Here is a 25,890-nt window from a genome sequence, read left to right on the forward strand (position 1 = left end):
CGGTGTTTTGAAAGCGTGGTCGATTCATTATCACAGTATGTAAATTACAGAAATTGACACGCCTGAAATTATTTATGGATTCTCCTTAAATAACATACAACTCATTACATTAAAACTCAATGTTTTCCAACAATTGTGTTCACTGTCTTAGTATTATTTCATAGTCGATTTCTTGGTACACGTTGGTGACCTAGTTGCTCGTGTGAGACGGAGATCAATCCCGGCTAAAACGAAGATAACTTGATATTATATTCACGAATTACCGCAAGTCTCGAGATTTAACTACGAATAACTATATACGTTATATAAAAGAGATAGAAATCGCCTGTAAATAGAATGCTTTATTATCTACATTGTAATCCATATAATTTATAATTGGATTAACTTAGGTTAAAAGCCACCATGTACAGTGATGGCGCAGATGTTATAACAATACAATTTATTGCCCTGATTTTGACATAGGTTAGAAAACACTGACCGCAAAATATTAATTAAATGTCTCAACATTTCAGTACCGATGTTATGGATATAATATCACAATTACATGAACACAGGTATTTTTAAATTCACGCACAATAACGTGTTTTTTTAATTGGGGGAGCGTTCCAGTTGCTTCTACTGGTTACCTCACGTACTTGCATGTATGCAACGAGGGTTTATCTCGAAGCTTTATTACTTTTAACAAAATTGAAAGTCAACTATACGACCGGAAAGCCGATATTTTTGGGACTACCAACCGTTAAGATAAAACGTCAAAACATTTATATTACTGTATATACTACCGGAATATCTGTCACATATTTCCTGTATTCGTCCCAAAGATATGATTAACTGTATATCTCGAGGGACTACGTAGAGCATAATATTCGTGTAATTGCTTTATCGCTGGCATGCTTTCAAGAGTCTCGGTGGACTCACCAAATGAACAATATACTCTTGTAGGAGTCATTCATACGATACTGAAGGTCTGTCCCATTCTCCCAATAAACATTGCTACACACTAAGAATGAGAGAATGTGTTTCCCATTATGGATTCTCAGGTGTGAGTTTCTATTCTCAAATCACTGATCACTTTATTTTACATTAATGTAATTAATCCACAGTAAAGTCTAAGACGCATCGGTTCTGACGAGATGAACACTACGTCACGTCCAAAATCTCTCAATGGGTGAGGGGTCCGTACATTCTCACGGGTTCGACATGAACCAACCGCGGTCACCGTATGGGAATCATCAGTTGAACACCGTTATAGTAATGGTTAAACACTGAGCATTTTCTTTATCTCACAGTGTATTGTGGGTAATTAGGATAAACGTCCGCTCGAGCTTCGTTTGTCATACATAAAACATGATATGACGTTCGTCTCGACTCTACCAGGAAGAACAATGCGCAGATATGTCAGATAATCACCATTTACAGGAATGTTGTGTCACGTGCTCAAGGCGTAACCAGCCATAACCCATAACAACGTTCAAATTAATCTGGTTTTGCGCAAGCTTACAATAAAGTTACAGTTATTTTGCCGAGCCAAGCATTGACGGTCACATGACTTAATTAATACGCGGGAGTTGTGATAAAACCATACATAAATCATCTGTCACAATATGAATGAGTTTTTAGGAGACATTTCGTGCTTACCGACCTACCTACGTGCGTTGACCAAAAGCACGAGTAGTGATTTAGTTAGCTCTTTCAGTATTCTGTCCATTTCAGAAAAGAGCTGGGACTATATTGTCAAATAGAGCCCTCTCGCGCCATTCCGCGGAGGTGTTATTAATCACAAGGTGTCAGCCAATAGGACACCAATTACGAATATTTAATGAGAACATGGTGCTTGGAGAGTTTAATCCAAATCTGTCTGGAATGAATTGAAAATCGGAGCAGCTCTGGATTAGTGAATATATCACAGGTTAGCTTGTAATCATTTCATCTTAAAATAGTGGGATAATTGAAAAAAACATCGATATCAATTGAATTTACTGTTCCGCCAAAACATTTATCAACTCATCCGAACACTGGTTGGTATGTTCGGATATCGCCTTAGCAACGTGTACTGTTTACTTAATAAGCATATAAATAGCGTCGCCACAGGTCGTGTATGGAATGTACTTATCTGGCAGCAACGCTTGTTATCAGTAGCGAGGAAACCTGCGTCTGCAAAGTTCCACTCAAATGAGTAAACATATTTTTTTCTGCGCTGCATTAATTCGTACTTGATGCAGTATCTGGTTTCAGTAAGTTGTGCTTTAGTGTTCGCCTGCGTATCGTCGTAATGACATACATGTGAGAGAACAGTGGATAACGTTGACTGTTTTATTCTGATGTGGACTGACTGACAGATGGTACATTGGCACTGCACAATATTTCCACATGTCGTACAACACTCGTCATATCTAATCCACGATACCAATCAGCTTATGAATTTCATTTTTTGTCTTCACAGTTTGTCTATCATCGACACGTGGTACACTACTCTTAGACTTACTCAAATTCATCATATATCCACCTATCAATATACTTACCCAGGTGAGTGTCTTTTATTTTGACTGCACGATGTATTTTACTAACTATTGTATGAAACATTGGGTGTGCTCGTAAACATCGACGTGTCGTAAACATCATATATTCGTGCGCCAATCGTAGTTCAATATTTGAAAAAAATATTAAATGAAACGTTCGCTGAACAATATACGCATAATAGAATTTGTACCAGACTAACTGGCGGAGCTCATATACGGTTAATATGAACCTGCTGGTGCTCTGTAAGCTGATCACGTATAGGCTACAGAGTAAACATCACAGTCTAATTTATAAAATCGACAGTCCGCGAAACGATATTCCAAAACACGAACATATATTTCACTTTTATTCCTAAAATCACGATATATAAAACGGACAATTCTCTGTCAACTACCAAATTAATATGTTATTTTTGAAAGTACATACAAGTATTGCTGTGCCTCTAGCGGCTACACGTATCGCATATGATTGCAAATACGTGTCATTAAACAAATATAACAACTTACAAACTTGAAGTAAGAACCGCACTTATTAGAAACGAGTGTGAGTGTTTACATAAAATCAGTTTAATTGTCTGTTCATACTCGAAATACACAAAACTGAAATAGAATGAAGTTTAAACACAAACTCTTGACTGTGGAACGCGTTCTAAGTAAGATGCATTGAGTGGTCACTTAGTGCCGCTTTATAACCGTGTTTAAATGTGTATCATACATCTTGTATTGTAATGACGTGTCTATATCATGATTGCATAGGAGTGGCATGTATTCTATGACATACAAACCCAAACCTGTGTCCTCAATGTTGTGTACATGATTTCATGAAACAGTTTTTTGTGTTGACAATATAAGCACGTTGTCAATCATATTTGTTCTCATATGTGCCAAATATTATACCTTGACAGTAAAACTGCATTCAGTTAACTGAATTGCCAATAAAGGCACTATTTAACATGATTGTCGAAAATACACGCATTTGGATATATGACGGGTGAAACTCCCTCATTCAACAACCTCCACATTATCTCGATCAGAAATCAGGAAGAATATAGGAGATTTATAATTATTGCAAACTAGATGACTAGTTCCGCTACCCGTGAAAGCTTTTCCAGCTAAGACTAATTACTCATATTACCTTCACATAATGTGATTACAATTTTCCAGACTTTTAGTTAACGCATGGACCCCGAAACCAAGACGCTATATTACCCATACAAACTGCAATTGATGGAAAAAATCAGTCATCCACGATTTATATTAAGTTGCTACCTAATGAATATGGCTTTTACGACGAATGTCATCATTTACATTGTCAGATTTTTGAATTTTATTTTAAATAAAATACGTTTTCTGTTTCTTTATTGTAAATGGCGCAGAATATTGTGGAAAGCTGCGCCAAGTGTAACTAGACAGATCGTCACATACTGTAAATGTATTATTTGTGGTGTTTCTGCTGGTCATAGAAACATCAAAACAACGCACACATAACCCAGATATTCCCGTTTATTTCACTGAAGCAAGTATAATGAATCACCAGTGCAACACAATGGATGCTATGGTACAATAAATTGTTTAATTAATAGCTACAATAAATACACATTTGTTGCCACGCGATGATCTCCTGATAATATTGTGTAATTCAATCTTTCCAATTACATTCATCATAATATCGATCACATGTAAATCTGAAATTTGATGTGAGTATGTACTTTGGAAACGATGACAGGTTGAATAGCTACAACCGTCGTGTCGCGCGCGATATGGGTCCCATGCGACCCATGCATATACACGACGCTATACACGACGACTGTAGAATTTATGGGGATAAAAAGATGTGCGGAACAGCGATGTGAAAGCAATAAATAGAAAGATTATGGGCAATAAAATAAGATATTGACCAAAATATTGAAATTAAATCAATGAAATAGAAAGTGGATAATAACTTAGTTGAAATCAAGATAATGATGCTCATGTCTAGTGCTGACCATTTATTTGATGATTGAATGATAATTGATATTATTATAGTCAATATGACCATACGTTTTGAAATCATATTTTATTTAGAGAAGGTGTTTCGCAGAAAGCACTGTTACCAGGGTGACATATATTCAGATATAAAAGTCGTTATTATTGTGCTTTGACGTAACACAATATATTCAATTGGAGTTTAATTAGTAAAGTGAGAAGTAATTATTGGTACCCTAAGTTTATTAACATAATACTGTACAGCAAGAGATAACCCATTTCCGCTGAGTGTGGGAATTTTTCGGTGAGCGAATTCACGTAAAAATATTATAGACATTTTAATAGCCGAAAGCACCAAATACTACATAACATTTTACACTTTCCGATCACTAAGCAACGCCACCAGACTGTTATCTCCGCCAACAGATCGATGATATGTATAACTTTTAATTACATTTTCAGTTCCCTTATCTTTAAACATTAACAAGAATATCGAATGCAAATGAAAGCTATAAATATGGATTAGAGAAATTATATGCTCGTTCTTTTAACGTGAAAATATTTATTTTGTTTTTTAACACTAATAATGTATTGCGCGGAAAATCTTATTCCATAATCAGTATTCAATTGTATTTTTCTGCGAGGTATAATTAATTATATACTCTATCGTATTATTAAACACTAATACAAATATGTCATATAGCACCCCCCACCCATTTCTATGTTTTCAATATGTCATGTTATGTAAGTCGTTAGTTATGTTGTGTTCATGTAATTATCTACCACAGAATATGTATATACAAAATATTATAAAAAGGAATTATGAGTATTAGAATATCGAATTTCTTAAAATAAATTGTCACGAGATAACATTACGTGATGCTATATAGGTACATAATATAGTTTTTTAAGTAAAAGAAAATAATATTATATACAGTTCTGACAATCACATATAGATTACATAACACCTGCACCTTAGCGACTCCAATGATTGGACTGAGAATTAATCTGATGTTTAAATGAATAAGTCATATAGTCACATAATGCAATGCTGTCAAACTGCCATCAATCATAGCGAAACCCATAAAGATACAATATTTAAAAATCGGTTTTGATGTATTAAGTTAAGTGTCCCTTCTATATTGTCGCACTAAGTTTCCAAGAGATGCTTGATGAACGTATTTTTCATCTTACACAGAGAAGGAAACATGCTCACTAACAAAGTTCAGAGTTAAAAAGGTTAGGGTTTAAATTGAAGTGAGTTTATAATAAAGTGATGGAAATTGTGTCATTAGAGGAAGATATCTTGCAGCAATATAGGGATATGTTTGAACCACACCAAATTAGATATTGTACACCCTAACTGATTCTAGGTTCAGTAAGTTCTTGTGCTATATAGGACATCCAGCCAATCAATGCAATATTTCAGAATAGGACTAATTGCGTAATTTGTGCGACTAATACAGATCGTGACTGAGGATGTGCATTGAGTTGTCGGGTTTTTCAATAGCCTGGGTGCCTGGAGAAAAATAAATATGAGTGACAAACTCAGTAGAAGGGCGAAGTCTATATTGTCTGCATTGAAATATCACATATTCATAGGCATACACACCTTAGGCGTCAAATGTCCGTCACAGTTTGCATGCAGTGAATTCCATATCACCCTGCCATGTAACTGTACATACCTAATATTATGTCAATTATACACCACTAGAGAGTAAAATTTCGTGACATGTCAAGTTTGATTAAGTGAAACCCAGTTTAAATTCTCGCTTTGCACGCATCTTTATTAACCTCGTCAGCTGTTGTTACAGCATTAGTATCGTTGACAAGAGAGAAATATTACACTGTTTTTGATAAGGCCGAGCGAGGGTTCTCAGTTTGATGCTCCTGTCGCACTCCTTACGATAAATCAGATATAAACGAGTAGGTAAATCTGATAAGAATCTCCATTGAAATATAATTGTTCGAACCCTTGTGTTAAAATTAATGTAGATGTATACTTAGTTACAAATATTGATTATCCAGCATTACGTTCTCAAAATCAATCGATTGTGACGCTCGTTGTTCCAAACACTCGCTTTACTTAAACTCAACACATTCCACGAATTCGCGAAGAATAAAAAAGAAACAACGAAAAAAATACTTGAGATGTAATCACTGATTAAGTGTTTATGCACTGGTCGTTCTTGTCTCGTTCAGTTCGTGCATTGCGCACGTATGATCACCAATAAAACGCATTTGCTTTCCATGATTGAGTGTACACATGTGATCGGAAATGAAAATTTAATTTCCGGCATAGCTAATTGTATAATAAACATCGTTGATCTAGTATTGGTCACGTGTAGCGTCTGGCGTGCAATTAAAACAATGTGTCGAGTTTCGATATGTTCAATTATATGTACGTGTCCATATGCGATTACTGGTTCAGAAGTTGTGTGTAGCTTTTGCTTTTGCAGATACAGATATATATCATGAGTGAATTTCGAAATCTAGCGAATGCTTAAGTTATCATCATTTTTGTCTGTTTTTTTTTTAAACAAGGGTAGGGGAACAAAACTTTGTAAAATTGGCGTGAAAAAAACCTTTCACCTTTAAATCGGCGATGGTGATCATATATTGAATTCTAGTTGTAAACGGTGAGCACAATTTCCTCATTAGGTAGTTAGAACTTTCAATGTAGCCAGAAATTTTGTTAACACTTTAAATTTTTTCAATTAAACGTATTTATTGAGTTGCACACCACACAACTTAACATTTGGAATTGTAAATATAGCGAATGTGTGTTGTTTTTGCACAATAAATGTGACCCATCGATTAATTCATAGCATATGATAACCTAATAAACAGAAACCGACTCTTCTGCCTGTTTCAGTCAGTATTTACAAGGGTTATTGTGGCATCTGTGGCTCACAGGAAAGATGGAAAAGTGGTTTTGATGCCATGAATAAGTAGTAATTCATAGTAACTACGCACGTAGTAATGGGTCGTTAATTGAGCAATTCTAAACTATTGTCACGACTGTTCGCTACATGAATCGTATTTAATACATATAACCAGTGTAATGAATTCCCTCCAGGGTTCTTTGCTTCTACACTAACACGCTGAACACGATACTAAAACCTTCTCCCAATTCTCGTGGGGTTCTTTCAAATGTGTGCATTATCAGGAATCATTTTTTTTCGGTAACGTCGATTCTGATCTTACCTTCTCCAGAATAAACAGTAGTCTAGGTGTAGATAAAAGTTAATTCTTACGATTGTTGGAGATTGTAATCGTAATACCATTACGGTTTAAAATAAATCGTCCCACTCAATCCCACACTCCTTTAAGAAACCTGTCACCAAACGTTATCGTAGATAGGAAAGACAAGAGAACGTTATCGTAGATAGGAAAGACAAGAGAACGTTATGATAATCGCAATTTTACTAAGCAAACAAATGATTTTATATTACCAAAATAATTCCATAAATCCCTAATGCATCGATCTTTATTGAGGGTTTTGATGACGAGATGGTAACGTATTGATATCTCAGTAATCCCGTTACCTTATATTCATCACATAATCGTAACTAGTCTGTTAACTAAACAGGGAAACGAGTAAGAATTACTAATGTGTTAATCGATTGCCGTCCTGATTGAAGTGTTGTTACCCACATTGAAGGTGCCATTTAGTCGGAAGTAATGTGCCATGATAATTTGGTTCACGTTCAGAATCAGTATTAGTACTGAAATTCATCTGGGACATATGTCAAGGCAGTGAATTATTTGCGGCTACGTATCTAGAGTGTATGATATTCCATTTGATTTCAGGTAAATCGGCAGACTCGTTGTAAGTTTGGTCACGCCTCGCGTGACAACGTCTCATGCGTACCTACTGTACTTTATTCATGGTTTGGCATAATTACCAATCAAGCATTTACTGGTCAAGACGTGATGTGATAGATAGAATTATATGTGACTAACACGAATAGCTACAAAATAAAATGGCAGGTTGCACTACGTAGAAACCTGTAAGAGCGACAACCAAGTGCAATGATATATTATTCCCTAATATTTGTCTGTGTTTCCATATTTTATAGATTTTACAGCCAATTTGTTTTAACTTTTTATTCAAATCTAATTGAGACAACTGGATTGGCTATAATTATACGATACGCCTATCTCGATTGATTGACAACCACTTCACAGCACAGTTCCTGCTGCACACGCGCAGACAGGGTGCGCGTCCCGACGGTTATCCCACGCGTCGTTACGGTTACCGTGCTCATTGTGGTGGTGAACATGCGCAGTGCGTCGGGTACCGTGCGCGTCGTGTAACCGTGTTTGTCGTGAACTGATCGTGCGTCTTGATAGTACCGTAATCGTCCTGACGGTGACCTGGCGCATTGTGAAGGTGACTATGCTCTTCATAACAGTGAATGCGTGCGCCGTAACGGTAAATATCCGCGTCCTAACAGTAATCCTGCGAGTCTTCAGGTTGACCATGCATGTAATAATAATAATCTTTATTGCATAATCGTATACTTATTTGGATATTAACTCAGAAAAAGTAAATGACAATAAAGATGACAAACTGATAAAGTAACAGCGACCATGCGTGTTGCTGCGGTGAGCGCGCGCGAAGTGGCAGTGATTATCCGCGTTATGAAAAAACGAGCATATAATTTGCTGCTTACAGACATAATCCCCTTACTCTCTTCTCTTCAGAATCGTCCCTGGTACAGACATAGTCCATGTAGTGACATATATATGACTGAATTCACCATCATCTTGTAATGTAATCGTCGCTTTGCCTCTTACGCAAACCAGTCGTAAACTGGCGTGAATTGTGCGTAAACCCGTCGTGACTGCGCACCATTTCGGGATAGAATTTTGAAATGTTCGAAATTTTGCTCACGTGAACTATGCGCCAACTGTTCGTGAACTCGTTGGGACGATGCGGGAGGATGCGTGCCAGTGCGTGGCAATCTCCCAGGCAGAGTTCTATTACGAATATATCTCTGCCACCACGCGATCTTATGCTTGTCGTTGATTGGTCGATGCGTCACAGTGGTACTACTTTCAAAGACGCTCACCAAAACATTGCCATGCAGGTGTTCGATTTTCGAACCCGACGAATGTGTACGCGTTGTTTGCATATACTGGCCGTTTTCAAAGTTAGAAGCTTTTTTTCTTCTTTCTGTAGCATAAACGGTGTGACAGTAGAACGATTTAGCCGTAAATACCCCTAAGTGCAATCGTTTCTTTATATTCCTTTGTTTGGCAATTGACAGGACGGTCAGTTTGATGAACCGAGTAACACTTTAGTAACCGTTATTCCGCGATGAAATTATTTTCTTTTCTAAATTATAACTATTTCATCCTTGACAGTGCATTTACGAAAAAATCGTTATCAGCAATCGATAAAATATTTTAAAACTTGTTTTCCAGTAGGAATAAATCAACACGAGAACACTCTAATAACAGAAATACGCAAATGATACGCGTAGTAAAAGTCTTGTGGTGTTTCACCACAAAATGGCGGTATGTGGTGGCAGAGATACTTTTGGTGATCTAACCGCAAAGAACTCTGGGAAGGAGAATGAGTGCGTGGCAGTTCGCGCCGTGCCACGACTGTCACAAACTGCCACGAATAGTTCACGAACAGCTCACTTCCGAATTCGTCGTGCCAATGCGGGAGTGCGTAAAATATGCGCAAACCATGTGTGAACTCGTGATAATTGACATAAACAAATCACTAATGTGTTCTTCTTGATGACAACAATTTTCCCTCAAAATGTTCCTAGGCTGCATCTCATTGTGAGCCGTGCCTAGTAACTATGTGAAGTCTCGACATTTTAACCAGTGTTTAACGACATTTGATCCATAATTAGAATTTAGACCAATGTGAGGAAATATTGTGTTTTTATCCCATATATGTTTGTATTGAAATGAGATAATTTTGTTTCAAATGAGTTCTATCTTACCTATTCTGCGTATAAAATAGTCTTATCGTGTGATTTGTCGAAATGTCTGCTTATCTGCTTTTACTTTTGTTAGCGACTATTCAGATAAATATCCTCAGCAATTACTTGGCTAGACGGTCTGGGTACAAAATCACAATCGATTTCATATTGGTGACTCCGGTTGCGTCTGAGGTCGTTTCCTAGGAAACTTAGTTCAATCAGTTGGTGCCGAGGCAAACACATTCGTTTTATAATAATAATAAATTCACTATACATGATGATATACTTTGTGAAAGAACGATTCTTCACTGGTATATATTCGTGACTCCATGTGTTCTATTGAAATGATGTTTGTCATTGTATTCGTTATCGTTATCAGTGACGACTGTACAGCTAGCTTAATCACACGACAGTGAAATGTTCCTTTACACTTACTTACGGTGTACGTTATAATCGCGAAGAGAACCAGAGAAACGTGCCAATTGGCACACTTTCATTCCTGGTTGAACACGATGAATATATTTCCAAGTCCCTGTTCTTAAAGGGTAGATGAACAGTCACTTCACATGTCTGGTAAAGGAGGCGATGGAGTCATTACAGAAATTTAATACATCGGAATTAAGCACTTCAATGATGGAGGTTTATCTCTTCAAAAAAAGAGAAAACTGGTGATGAAACCATTCATTTAAATGTTACCCACACATGAATGGGTTGAGATATGTGTCAACGGAACCGACAACGTAATTGAATTGTCCAGAAGATGGCCTACTTATATTAATGAGCACTTTTAACCTTTGACATTAAACACGTATATATGCACTGACCCATCTACGATCCATACTACAGTGCTTTGCGGAACGTGTTGCCCAGCTAAAATGTAGACGTGATGTTTTAGGACGAAATATTTGCTTAATAATAAAAGACAGGGAACATGACGAAGTATAATAAAATGCTGTATTTAAAAGTGATACCACTGTGTATACGTAAACATGGTTTGTAATTTATAGTTGTTTTTTATACGTTTAAATAAAATGCATTTTATCTGGTTCAGTAAAAATACCGTTTCCTGATTGTTCATGTAATCATACTAACCCAGAATATAGCCATTAATTATTTGGCAATTAGTTCAAGAATATCAATTCAATAATATTTATTAATAAATACGAATTGCCACTTTCATCACTGTAGTCAGTGCAAGGTAAATGCAATCACGTGACTATATGAGGCATCGTCACAATATCAAAATCTAAGTACATCGGCAAATAACTCTCACACTGCAGAAGCAATTATATTATGCGTTTGCGTCTGTGCTATATTTAACTTCCTTGGTAGCTTTATTAAGATTTTCGCTCTCGGGAAACTACAGAAATGCACTGAAAATATATGAAAGCAATCAAGCGGCATATTCACATCTCCGCAGGCAAACAAGACACAGACACAAATGTTAGTGAAAGTCTGCTCTTTAGATTTATTTACACAAACTTATATGATATATCATTCATATCCAAACTGATGTATAAACAAACAAACATGCAAAGTATAGCGCAACCTAATGTGTCTGTGTGGGAGGCCAGTGGGTAGATGGGGTGGGGGCCAGTGGGTTGATGGAGGAGGTAGTGTTGATTGAGGAGGTAGTGTTAGTTGGAAATAATCAAGTTTTCATCTTGAATCAGTAGATTGACAGATGCCTTAGTACAATCAAAGCTTACTGAACAATACTCATTATAGATGAAATTTATTCATCAACGCATTTCTTAATGAATACCTCCACAATGTATTACGTCAATGCTTTGGTTGATTGATTGACACATACGGAATTAATGATACTGGTGCATTCCATGAGTGATTTTAGTTTTTGCCCTCTACGTCATATTCGCAACACTACGAGTTCATAGATCAACTTGATATGTGCTTGTATCTAATGTTTAGGTCATTTTTAATATCCTTTATATAATGTTATATAAAAAAGCTTTTTTTTATCACTAAGTTGTTTTTGTTTTTTAATTTCGTCCAGTACCTACTGCGATGAGTGACCGCCACATATATATAGCAACGCAATTACATTTATATTACAGTTCTCTTTGATAACTTTAATATGTTCACTACGTGATTACACATTACCATAAGGTTGGTGTGTGTCGATTATGACTTACACAATAGGACGTAATGGAATATGAAATCCTAATTATATTATTCCCTAGAGTATTAAATACTGAACGTAATAACCACCGGGCGATCATTTCAACAATCAAGGTAAATAATACCGAACCCATGAAACTTCAAGCTATAATTTCCGTAGTTTGGTGGGAACATCTGCTACTAACTTCAAATAACAATAATCAGCTACTAGATGGACGCACTCCTAGTGTGGGAAATCATTCGTCAATATTGCGCCTTTCTTAAATAAAGTTTTCATTGAGAAAACATTGTGTCGAAATGAAGAATCAGACCTCTTGATTTTGACGCCACAGGAGAATGTTCAAGTAGATAACATGGACATATATCAACAATTCAATTTGTAGATATCACTTAATGAAATTGACAATTACAACATTTAACTTTTCTATGATATTATATGGTCTTTTTTAAACCTTAAGTTTATTAGATCCTAGTGTGACTCTGAATGTGTGCTGGCATTAGAAGAAGTTAATTTACTAAAACATAGTACAGCATAACTCATTTGAAATATTTAGTAGTTTGTTTTCCTCATTTAAAACTACACAACTGCTCTCTCACCTGTCTAAGTTTAATTACTCCGCCTTCATAAACAGACTGTTTATTACATCATGTGGGTTTCTGCGTGACACAAACAATATCTACGATTTTCTCACCACAACCATAATCCAGGGGTGATGTATCCCAGCGTTAAATAGCCAGGTGGCCCATTATAGTAGCTGGCATTCTGACAAAATGATGTCAACTCGAGCGGTATGACAAAGAACCCAACAAACCACGGCTAAGTCGATCTCTCATTTATCATTGTGTAAGCACGTCATCTGCCGAGTGCAAGATCTGCAATAACACACGTATGAAAAAATCTGTGCATTTGAAGTATAATTTCAGAATTTGTAAAAGTAGTTGCTCAGAATTGAATGAATTTTGCGATTAGCCACTACAACATATGCAGAATAAAATAACATACATCATATAATACAACTGAATTACTTCTTCCAATCCTGAACTAAATCCGTATTGACGTAAATTCCCGACTACGTCTAGTTATACAATAACGATGTCGTTATGAGTGTCGGTACATATGACAGCTAATAATTTTAAAATAGCCGAAAATCATTTCATGTGACATGTAATTACCAGATGTTGAGTAGCATTTGTATGAAATGTTTTCTTTTCGATAATTGCCTTGGGCAGTAGAGTATCTTTTCTCATTTTGATTCGACGGATCAACACTAACAGAAAAAAATAAACATGACGAAACTAGTTTAATGCATGGTGAAACACCGTGTTAATGAATTGGCCGTCTCATACTGGCTATGAGTAACCTTGTTACTAAGGGGACGTTGAAACATAATCTTACGCAGACATGTGAAAACATATATACACTACAGATGGTCAAATCAGTATTACTTTAATATCAGGTTAAACTAAGTTTCTTAGAATGCACGACAATAAAAATTAGTAATGACATCATACCCAATCGGTAACCGTATTCGTGATTTGTGGAGGAGAGAATACGAAACAACCCACAGACAAACAATTCCGAAAGACTAGTACAGTTATATTGTTGATTCATGTTGTGTGAACTGACAAAAAAGGAAATTGTCAAATGATCCAAATTGTTACGTTGTTACAGTCAACCATCAAATACGTAAGTACAATTATCACATAAATACAGATAACAATTAGCATATAGTATAGGACATGTAACAGCTTCTTATTTTAAGCTTTGCTTTTGTTGTATCTCCTTATCTTCATTCGATTGAAGTGACTTATTACAAGTACATGTACTATGTTAAGTTGTTTTATTATTTGTGAAGAGTTGAACTAGAACAGCACAGGGGATAATTTAATGATAGTTTTTTAAACTCACTAGATTGCAAAATGTTGTTTGTCACTATGCGATTGGTGGAAGGCATACATCTTCTTTCTACAACCTTTACTATACATACTTCACGTAATATTCATATAGGTCAAGTCAGAATCGAAATAGACTTGGCATATAATTTCCTAAGAGAGTCATCTGTGTCATAAATTAGTGGAAGGTTTGAATTAGTTTAAGTTATTACTTACATATTCGATAATAGAGATTTAACCCAAAATATATGTTTCCACACTCGAACGATTGTTTTATCACCTGGATGAAGAGCTGTTTAATAATCATCACCTTACGGCACCCTGTGAACCTAATCATTAGAAATCATTAGAGGTGTCCTCTCATATCATGTTTATATGTATGCTTATGTTTTCCAAGAAAGAACTGTTCGTTCAATAGGGTTTGAACAAAGAATATTTCAGTATATAAATATCTCAAGGGACAAATCGCAAAACGTAAATTTGAAATTATAAATGCCACGATGTAAGCATTTGCGACATCCGCTTGATTTGACACAAACAGCAAAAGATTTGATATTGAAAAAGTATGATGCCATCTTGCAAGTGAGTTTTTCTGCCGTGCATAATTTGTTCAGTTTTATTCTTGGTCCTTTCTATTGCATGGCTTGTAGACTTGAAAAGATCATAGTCAAATGCAGTTTTTTGCTCAGCTGTTCTCTTCACATAGAGTATGTACTTGTGTTGCGGGATTGCTCAATAAAATGCGACTGACTTGAATATGAATATAGACTATACAGCAATAGTACATCAGGTATTGTAAATCAATAATCTATAATTGTAATGCTATGATTGCACACATCACGTTAATGATTTTATCTCAACCACCGCCAGTTTAACCGAGCAACATTTATATGCATCGATTGCTGGAACGTCGAATATCAGTAAAATTTTCACTAGGTAACCATAGATGCCATCATGACTTCGCAACGTATATTACAATTCGAAACAAAAATATAAATATAATTTAATTTTGGTTTGACTTCGATTCTATTCGTTTACAATTTGATTCAACAGTGTGCAATTTTTCAATATGTTTTTCACGCGTTAATCTCCACTGTTTCTGTCCATAGACAATCATAACCCCAAAACATATCTCCACCCAAATAGTTGACGTATCCATTGCATCGAACGATCCAATCTTCATTTTCTACCAACATCAAGTGTATAGTTTAACCGTTTCTTAAAAGGCACCTTGTTTGGCACTTTTTATCACTGATGTATACCCACAAATAATTCTCTTTATTTCCACTGCATAGTTTACTGTCAATACGATAAGACGTTCACTATCTACATACAACATGTAAGTCAATTCGTTGTCGCTGTTTTCCCGTGGCGTCAATGGTATTTAAATGTTCATGTGATTAATTGTTCCGCACATTTCAGCGCGCACCGATAACATACAATAAATATGATGTATGTTTTTTTTTGAATTAATTACGTCGAAGGGTAATGAAAATCGTAAATTACTAGATTTATTCAATTGATACCAGAAATAACATTTTCTTTTGAGATTGCCAGCCTATGTGTAGTAAATAATGAGATATGAAGACAATTGACAATGACGTCATGAACGAATGAAATATGAGTTCCAAGATATTAAGCAGATCGCTTGATATATAGACACTATTTCCCCATCTACACCCTATTATGCACATTCTATTGCGTGATATGACCAATGATATACAACCACAGTAAACGGTTTCGTGAAACTGACAATTGTAAGCGACATGATGCATTCAATTCGATCTTAAGGGCAATGTATCGATTTTCTTCGGTTGATGGAAGGTCCATTCGTGTACGTTGTCTACGTTATTGCTCTACTGGCAGACTTATTATTAATTAATATACACTGTTGGTATGCTATTAAAATGATATAGTAATGGCATTTTATTTAGGGACACGTGATTATTTGTTCAACTGTATGATTTTAATTTAAAAATCGAATACAATGAACGTGTGCGTGTTGGTGTAATGTGAAACTAAAAGTGACCATTTGTGTCTTTCTCTATTCAGTTTATCGCCTTTATTGAATACGTTACAGAAGAAAGATGTCTTTTGTAGTTGTGTTTAGGTTGGTTCCACTCGAATCCAGTTGACATTATTTTTTTCATCACGCTTTTGGCGAACTTTGTAAAAACTAACGAATGAATACGCCGGACATAGTCGTATTTTCTAATAGGAGGCTAGGTATGTCTCATTTCATCGTGAATCGGACACTGGGGAAAATATGCATGATTTCCTTTCAAAATTCCATGTTGTGAAATTGACAACTACCCTATCATTCTCCGTGTTTGCTTGAAACCGGATACCAATCATGTAACACAAAGAAACGTGATATTTTAGCTTCAGGTAGTCGTTCGTTTGGAATTATTCTCTTTTCGCATTTTGTGAATGGTTGTCTGGGTGAATGGGGGTTGATGTCGACGTATGCGTGTTGCCCACTTAGCAATTTAAATATTTCCACCAGTCTTGCTTGATTGAAGTAAGACTAAGAAAGAGAGAGAGTACACAGCGACAAGCGAATATGTACTCTGTTCCAAGAATATCTTTACAGTAATGACAGAGACGGAATAAAACTTAAAATTGCACATCATTGTCTGTATTTTTTTGTGATAACTGCCGAGTGATTATAGCTATGGCCAGGAAACATTTGTAATCGGTGCAGTAAACAGAATAAATAAGATAGTATGCAAATCGTATGTGTCGATTCACGTATCCATGGTAGTTCTATGCTGATACAACTTGCTGTATACATCACTGAAACGTTGATATGTTGGCATGGCAACTCGTTAGTTACATTTGTTATTATATGCCTATATATTCTATTCGGTACATAATCGTGAATGAGTCATAATAACATTATATTTCTTACAGCTTCGTTTAAACGTCACAATTGTCGTGCATTAACATTTCGTGTAAACAAACATTTTATTTTAAAACGCGTTTTATACGAGACCAATATCGAACGCGACGAGGCGCTGCGACTGTGACGCTTTCAGTCGCACGCTGTTCAATTGTTCAGGCCACAATTTATCGTAATCTTACCTCATAATTATAGCGATAGAAGTATCGTTACGGTAGACTTTTTGTATTTTGTCCGATATAACTATCATCAGAAAGCTTTCGGTCAATGATTGAGTGAAATAAATCCGATTCTCTACTAAAGGTAGCAGCTTTCCAGGCCTCGGAAATTGAACAAAAACAATTGAGACGCGTGGTAATTAAAAGATTACGAAGACGGAAGTATTCGGGCTAAATAACTGCGAAGTGATATGACAGGAATAACATCATGCTAAAGCAAAGATAAAAGACAGTGTCAACATGCTACGAAAAAAGCTCAAATAACTGTATGAATCAGCTGATAGTTAATTTCACAGTAATAACTCGAAAGACGAGAATGTTCAAGGCGTTCACAGTATCGTCCATTCATGTTTTCGTCGCAATTTACCTATATCAAGTTCACGACAAGGCCGCGTTAACTTAAAATGACACAGACAATCCGTTGATTGAAATACCATTAGTGGTTCGATCTCCATGTTGAAATTTGAGCCGTGCTAAATACATGTTCCCTTTTCAACTTAGTGTTAAAATATCTTTAGTCAGACATGGCCAGTCGTGCCAGTTTCTTAGGGCCACACTCGTAAATATTAGCTTTAACATATCACCACCTCACGTCAATTTGTATTCAAGTTCCAAAATCTCACGTTACAATAAATAAAAATACAATGCTTGTATTTTCCTAATTTGATTTATGGGTACTGTATATATTTACGAACTTGTCACGTGTTGTAAATGTAGACGGCTAAAACCATTCTCAATAATGGTATATATTGGTATAATTTTGCAATTTTTGTTTGGCCGTCAACTACAATTACTAAATCGACGTTTTATTTATCGACAAAATATACTCTATGGATACACTGGATTATAATTTATTACTATTTGAATTGATGCATACAAAATGTAAACTACTATGGTACATATGCTGGTGTATAATAAGACCACTATACATCTGGCATAACGTGTTCCTTTTTATTTAGATATTTATTTTTTCGGTGGACTATTATTATTTAAGGTACCAGGATAGAATTGATGGTAATAAGCAGATTGTGTTTGCTTTATGGTTTTTGTGCCGTCACAACCATTTATCTGAAGACCTTTTAGAAAATTAAAATTAACCTTTGAAGGTTACTTTCTAAAAACCCAGATAAATCAAACAGCAACATTGTAATGCTTCTCACCGAGCATTATTTTCCAAAATATCAGGTCAAATGCTTTCTAAAATTGTATGAATTTAATAGGTTTTGGTCACTATTCGTCAATTTACATTTATTGCCATTTCGCTAGGATTTCCTAGAAAAAATACTATCCTGTTACGTTAATACTTTTCTAACTACATTTATCTATCCTAGTTCAGTCACATGATATTCATATCTGTGCATATATATTCTAACGGGCTCATGCAATACAAACGAATACGTTTAATCAGCCAGTATTAAATGCCCGATGCATTTCAGTAATGGATTTCTTTAATTAATACCTATATGTTACATTTACAAATTATCAATAATTTCACGTCCGTTTAATGACTTTCTTGTTGCTTCAATGGTTTCATTCGTTTTGGTTAATCAAATCATAACATTATCAAATTCACCCTCCGTACGACTTAAATAATTATTGCGCGTGGGGAGAATACAATGAGGTGGGTCAATACGCGTAAAGACGCCTTACTTTTATTAAGTTGCACAAGGTGTGCTGTACACGTCAAAATATAATAACGTGGGGAATATGAAGTCCCAGTCCATGTGTTCACACTTGTGCGTGTAGCTAATTAAATCTAGATTGAAACGGGGAGACAATGTCATAAGAGATGTTTATGGGCTTTTTAGATTTACCTTAAGGAGCTTCCGACCAAAATACAGATTATATGGCTTTTTCTATATATTTTATTATGCGATTGCGTCATTGTAGCACAGAGCGGGTGAGGGAACTCCCTCCCAATGAGAAATTCAAACCGGACATTTTGTCGGGGAACATTTTTTCATTTGTTTCTACATACCTTGGGTTCTGTCTCAATTTCATGTTACCTACTATTTTTAATATGACTGGATTTCTGTACTTTCATATATTTTATTTCAAAAAATTGACATTTGATTTAGTGATTTTAGTGAAAAAATTGAACTGAAGCGAACTATCATAAATCCTGGGTGCAACATTACCGGATTCTCTCAATTGCGATTCCAAAGACATTGCACAACTCCGCAATGCTCACAGGTATATATATAAATAGTACGCCCTATACATCAACGCAAATGTAAACACGGTGCAACTGAATATCGTACCGTCTACTTCCTGCTCGTTTTTCATTACTTCCGTCTATAATCCGACTTAAGATCACCATGCGCGATTTTATTGCGTGAATTAAGAAAGACATGAATTTTTTTAACATGTTTAGCATATTTGCGTATTTGATGAATATAGATGACAACAATGTGGGTAGATATACTAATGAATGGCCTCACAAAGAACGCCATTGTCTGTCCGAAAAAATGATCGACATATCAATGAACACATCGTCGGAGTAACCCGAACCCCCACCTGAGGCAGACGTTGAATCCCAATAGCACTGATTTAGAAACATTTGTGCATACGTTCTCTCAATCATAGATTGTTGAGTACAAGTCTTATAGGAAGAAGTCAGAGAAATAACATACATAACCGTCAACAATCGAGAATAATAATAATAAAAAGCCACAAGAAGTACAAGATATTTCTAGTTTAAGTATTTAATTAACTGATAAGTACAAGATAAATACTTAAAGATTAGCATCTGCACGATGTCCAAATGACAAATAATGTCCGGATTCCCGCATAGAATTTAGCAGACTATCGTAAAATGAAGTCATCCGGTTGTGTGACGGATGTGTGACGATATTACAATATTACAGATAGGTAAAGTTACATACGATGTTTTTTGAGTCCATGATTAATGGATTAAATGATTAGAAATTATCTTGTCAAAGAGCTGTTTGACTCCCGTGTGCGAAGCACAAAAGGGAGTCTATGCAGTTACCCTGTCTGTATGTCTGTATGTATGTATGTATGTATGTAAATGAGCATACACACGCCTTCACGTCGCTCTCCTGGTAATTCGATTTTTCATCCTTTTATAGGTCAGTTATTACACTTTATTTCACTGCACCTTTTTTGTAACCTTCCCGTTTTTGGTTGGTGCTTCTCTTGGTTGTTTTGGCAAAAATCTGCCTTGTTCTCAGTTGTTTTTAGTTTTCTCTGTTTGTGTTACTCGTCAAGAGGCCTGCCAAGATGGCCGCCTCCATGACGAGTGCACGTGTCAACCCCTTTGCCGGGTTGACACGAAAACATGGAGTTAAATGCATGTCACTGGATGGCGTTAAAATTGAAAAATATGTTGAGGCTTTCTCACAGCTTTGTGGTCCGGAAAAAATTGTTGCAGCTTCTCGTGCTAATGGCAGCGTAATTGTTTTCTTTAATTCACTTGAGTCTGCCGAATCTGTGTGTGCATCTGGGTGTGGAATTGAGCACACATTTATTACTGTACAACCACTCGTGAAACCCGCAACGAAAGTCGTGCTATCTGGTGTACCCCCGTTTATACCCGATTACCTACTACAAGAACAACTTTTACGGTATGGTAAAGTAGTGAGCAAAATAAATACAATCCCACTAGGCTGCAAAAGTCCCAATTTGAGACATGTTAAAAGTTTTCGCAGACAAGTATACATGCTGTGCGATCAGGATAAACTAGAAGGTGTTCTTAATATCGTTTTTGAGGAGCGTACTTATCGTATTTATTTGTCAACGGACGAAATTATTTGTTATAAATGCCACAAAAAAGGCCACACTCAACGTAACTGTATTCAGACTATAACACCTGTACCTACACCCGCAGTCACTTACAATACAAACCCACAAACTGGTATTCAAAACGATAATAACGTAAATCAAAACCCAAACCATGACGATAGCACTCCCCCAAATGATATGCAAATCGATAATGTTACAGATAGTGAAAACAACACAATCGATACCATACAAAACGTTAATATAAGTAAAGACACAAATATGAACGAAGCGATCGACACAACGTCATCTGAACCAGCTCAAAACAAACAATCTGCCACGCGTTCAGTCCTTTCTAATGCAAATGATGCCTCTCAAAATGAGTGTGTCAATGACAATACACCCACACCGTCACTCATTCAAACAGACCCGCATTCCACTGAAACAATTGACACAACCACTCGCTCAACTGAATCTGAACCAAACCGCTCAACAACTACCACTGGTGCGGCAGAGGTACAAACCCTCTCCGCTTCTCCTCTCTCTTACGCTGCTGTCACTGCAACGCCCATTGATGTCTTTGACAGGAAGCAGACCTCATCATCCTTTCCCTTTCACGACATGGACGATGTGGAGTCTGTCGCTTCTGACGTGTCAGATGTGTCCCAATTTCTCCAGGAGGAGAGTGCAGCTGATTTAGAAGTTTCTCTACTTCCACATGACTCTTTGCAGAAATTTCTAGACGAGTCCTACAACTCAAAACATCTTATGGAACAAGCAAGCCAGTTTTGTCCTGACCTCCGCTTACTAATAAGATCGCTAACTGATTTCCGCAAAAACAATGACCTGCCTTCCAAGGAAAAGGTCCGCATCCAACGACTATCCTGCAGAATCGCTAAAAATATTGGGATCACAAGAACACCAGTTGAAAACAAACGGAGCAATGAAATCCTCGATAAAAAGCGTGGTATTTCTACTACCTGTAGTAGAAGGTCAAAAAGAGATAAACAGTAATTGTATCAACTATAATAATGGACTCTCCACTTGTGACGTATCAATGGTCTATTTGTTGTTCTCATATTCATCCATATATGAGTCTTAGTTTTATTATATTATTTATTGTTCCAATAACTGGATATATGTTCTTCATAGTCATTGCTTGTCAGATTTTAACATCTGTCTTCTTGCCTACATTGTGCTATTTAATATCCTTATTTGTCACAATCATCAAATCGATTTTGGGGAGTGTTTTCACAGTTGAAATGAAACTCTGCTCTGCTACTAGTCTTTCAGGTATGGTCACTATGGCAACAATGCTTCTTGGGTATAATCTGTACTGCTCAGTCGTTGATATTATAAAATCAAACATGCAGATTGCTCTTGCAGTCGATATTCAACTATCCTCCGTTATTTGTATGATAATTTTGCCAGCTATGTTCACCATAGCAACAACGTCCGAGCTCTTTGGGTATTGTCTACTCTGTTCATGGTTTAATAATGTAAAACCATGCCTGGAAATTAATTCCGGAGTTGATGTTGAACTCTTTTATGTTACATCAAAGATTGGAACTGGTGTGTCAACTATCACCGTAGCAGCAATGTTTGTACTCTGTGGCAATTTTTTACATTGCTCATTGCTTAATACTATATACACAGTTTTTGGTTTCACAGCTGACTTTCAGCTATTCTATGTTACACCTGAGTGTGTAACGAGTGTACAAGCTATTGTCACCATGACAGCAACGTCGTTATCTGGGCTGTGTCTATATCACGCATCGTTTAATATTTTAAAATCAAAATTGAAACTGGTTCTCATAGTTGAATTTCAACTCTCCTATGTTACACCCGAGTGTGTAACAAGTGTACAAACCATGTTCACCATGGCAACAACGTCGTTATCTGGGCTGTGTCTATCTCACGCATCTTTTAATATTTTAAAATCAAAATTGAAACTGGTTCTCGTAGTTGAATTTCAACTATCCTATGTTACACCCGAGTGTGTAACAAGTGTACAAACCATGTTCACCATGGCAACAACGTCGTTATCTGGGCTGTGTCTATCTCACGCATCTTTTAATATTTTAAAATCAAAATTGAAACTGGTTCTCATAGTTGGGTTTCAACTATTCTATGTTACACCTGAGTGTGTAACAAGTGTACAAACCATGTTCACCATTGCAACAACGTCGTTATCTGGGCTGTGTCTATATAACGTATTTTTTAATATTTTAAAATCAAACTTGAAACTGGTTCTCATAGTTGGGTTTCAACTATTCCATGTTACACCTGAATGTGTAACAAGTGTACAAGCTATTGTCACCATGACAACAACGTCGTTATATGTGTTTTTCCTATATCAGGCACTGTTTAATATTTTAAAATCAAACTTGAAACTGGTTCTCATAGTTGGGTTTCAACTATTCCATGTTACACCTGAATGTGTAACAAGTGTACAAACCATGTTCACCATGGCAACAACGTCGTTATCTGGGCTATGTCTATATAACGTATCTTTTAATATTTTAAAATCAAACTTGAAACTGGTTCTCATAGTTGGGTTTCAACCATTCCATGTTACACCTGAATGTGTAACAAGTGTACAAGCTATTGTCACCATGACAACAACGTCGTTATCTGTGTTTTTCCTATATCAGGCATTGTTTAATATTTTAAAATCAAACTTGAAACTGGTTCTCATAGTTGGGTTTCAACTATTCTATGTTATGCCTGAGTGTGTAACAAGTGTACAAGATATTGAATTGGTTTTTCCTGGTCTTGTTCTCTGTTTCGTACATGGCTGATGTATCTGCGCTGACATGGAACGTCCATGGATGTCGTGACGCATTTAAACGATACCAACTTTTCGAGTTTCTCAAAATTAATCATCCTAGTTCATTTTATTTTCTACAAGAAACACACACCATCCAATCCGATGAATCTACTTGGCAAGTTGTCTGGAGAGGACCGATTATTTTTAGTCACGAAAACACACACTCAGCTGGGGTGGCAATATTATTAAACCCAAACAGAAATTTCACTATTTTAAATGTTGACAATGTGATCACAGGACGACTATTGCATGTTCATGTTGATATCAACGGTCTACCGGTTCATTTAATAAATGTTTATGCACCCACCAATGGCCCAGAACGTGTAGAATTTTTTCAACACGTAAAAAGTCTCATTAATAGATTGAATAATGACCCCATTATAATGGGAGGGGACTTTAACTGTACTCTCAATGCTAATGTAGACAGAGCTGACAGCTCTGAACCACATGCTCACTCTTCAACATCTTTGCAACACATTATCCGTCGTTTCAAGCTCGCAGACGCATGGCGTACTCTTCATGCTACCGCTAAACAATTCACGTGGTCAAGGCATGAGAGTAAATCGCGGATTGATACATTTTATATCTCGAAATCTATTGTATCAAGAGTCAAATCATCATCAATTCAACCACACTGTAATATGTCTGATCACTGTCCTGTTAAAATACTTGTATCTTTTAATCACACGAGTACTCGGAATCCTGTATGGCATCTCAATCTCAGCCTCCTCCAGGATCAAGAATACTGTAATATAATAAATGAGTACTGGTTAAAATGGCGTCGAGAAAAAGCTCGCTTTGAGTCTCTATCTGTATGGTGGGACATTGGTAAACTTAAAATTCAACAGCTGACTAAACAATACTCTGCTAGACTTGCAAATACATACAAACAGAATAAAATCAAATTAAATGATGAAATTAAATCTATTGAACAGGAAATAGCTAACAATCCTGCACTTAGCAACAAGCTGGACGAAACAAAGTCACTTCTTGAAAAATTAATGATGACAGAATCTAAAGGAGCCGCTATTAGATCACGCTATAAAATGTTAAATGAAAACGACGCCCCAACATCGTTTTTCTTTGATCTTGAGAAATACAAAGGAAATAGGAAAATGATGTCGCAGCTAAAACAACCGAACGGCGAAGTTACTGAACTACAAAGTGGAATGCGAAAACTAGCATGGGATTTCTACAGCGATCTTTTCTCTCCAGACAATGTCTCACCAGAGTGCCAAAATGTAATCTTGGCGGATCTACCCCAATTGAACAGTATCAAGCGTGAAAATTGTGACGCACCTATCACTCACGAGGAACTGACAAATGCAATGAAATTAATCTCTAGCAACAAAACTCCGGGAATAGATGGTCTGCCCGTTGAATATTACAAACACTTTTGGCCCATTTTGGGCACTGATCTTCACCAGGTATTTGAAGCTTCGATCGAGGTTAATCAGCTCCCTATTTCTTGTAGGCGAGCGGTCATAACGCTTCTACCAAAGAAAGGGAACACCAATCTTTTAAAAAATTGGCGACCAGTGAGCTTGATGTGCGCTGATTATAAGATCTTAACAAAGGCACTATCCCTCCGTTTAAAAACCGTCTTAGATGATATTATTCATTCTGACCAAAGTTATTCCATTCCTGGTCGACAGATATACGACAATATACACCTCGTCAGAGACGTCGTTACATATGGTAATGAACTAAATATAACATTGGGTATTGTATCCCT

General features: G+C 36.3%; 1 long non-coding RNA gene across 1 annotated transcript in view; it reads left to right on the plus strand.

Annotated features, from left to right (window-relative positions):
* Window positions 1–2,122: 2,122 nt before the first annotated feature.
* LOC146729847 (uncharacterized) overlaps window positions 2,123–25,890 on the plus strand; it is a 34,281-nt gene continuing 10,513 nt past the window's right edge. The window contains exons 1-2 of the long non-coding RNA XR_014928017.1: window positions 2,123–2,234; window positions 2,444–2,526. This is a non-coding gene — a long non-coding RNA (uncharacterized LOC146729847). The remainder of the gene's footprint in view (window positions 2,235–2,443; window positions 2,527–25,890) is intronic.

This window comes from Saccoglossus kowalevskii, chromosome 21, assembly GCF_978046115.1.
Source record: "Saccoglossus kowalevskii chromosome 21, keSacKowa6.1, whole genome shotgun sequence".
In the NCBI taxonomy this organism is placed as follows: Eukaryota; Metazoa; Hemichordata; class Enteropneusta; family Harrimaniidae; genus Saccoglossus; species Saccoglossus kowalevskii.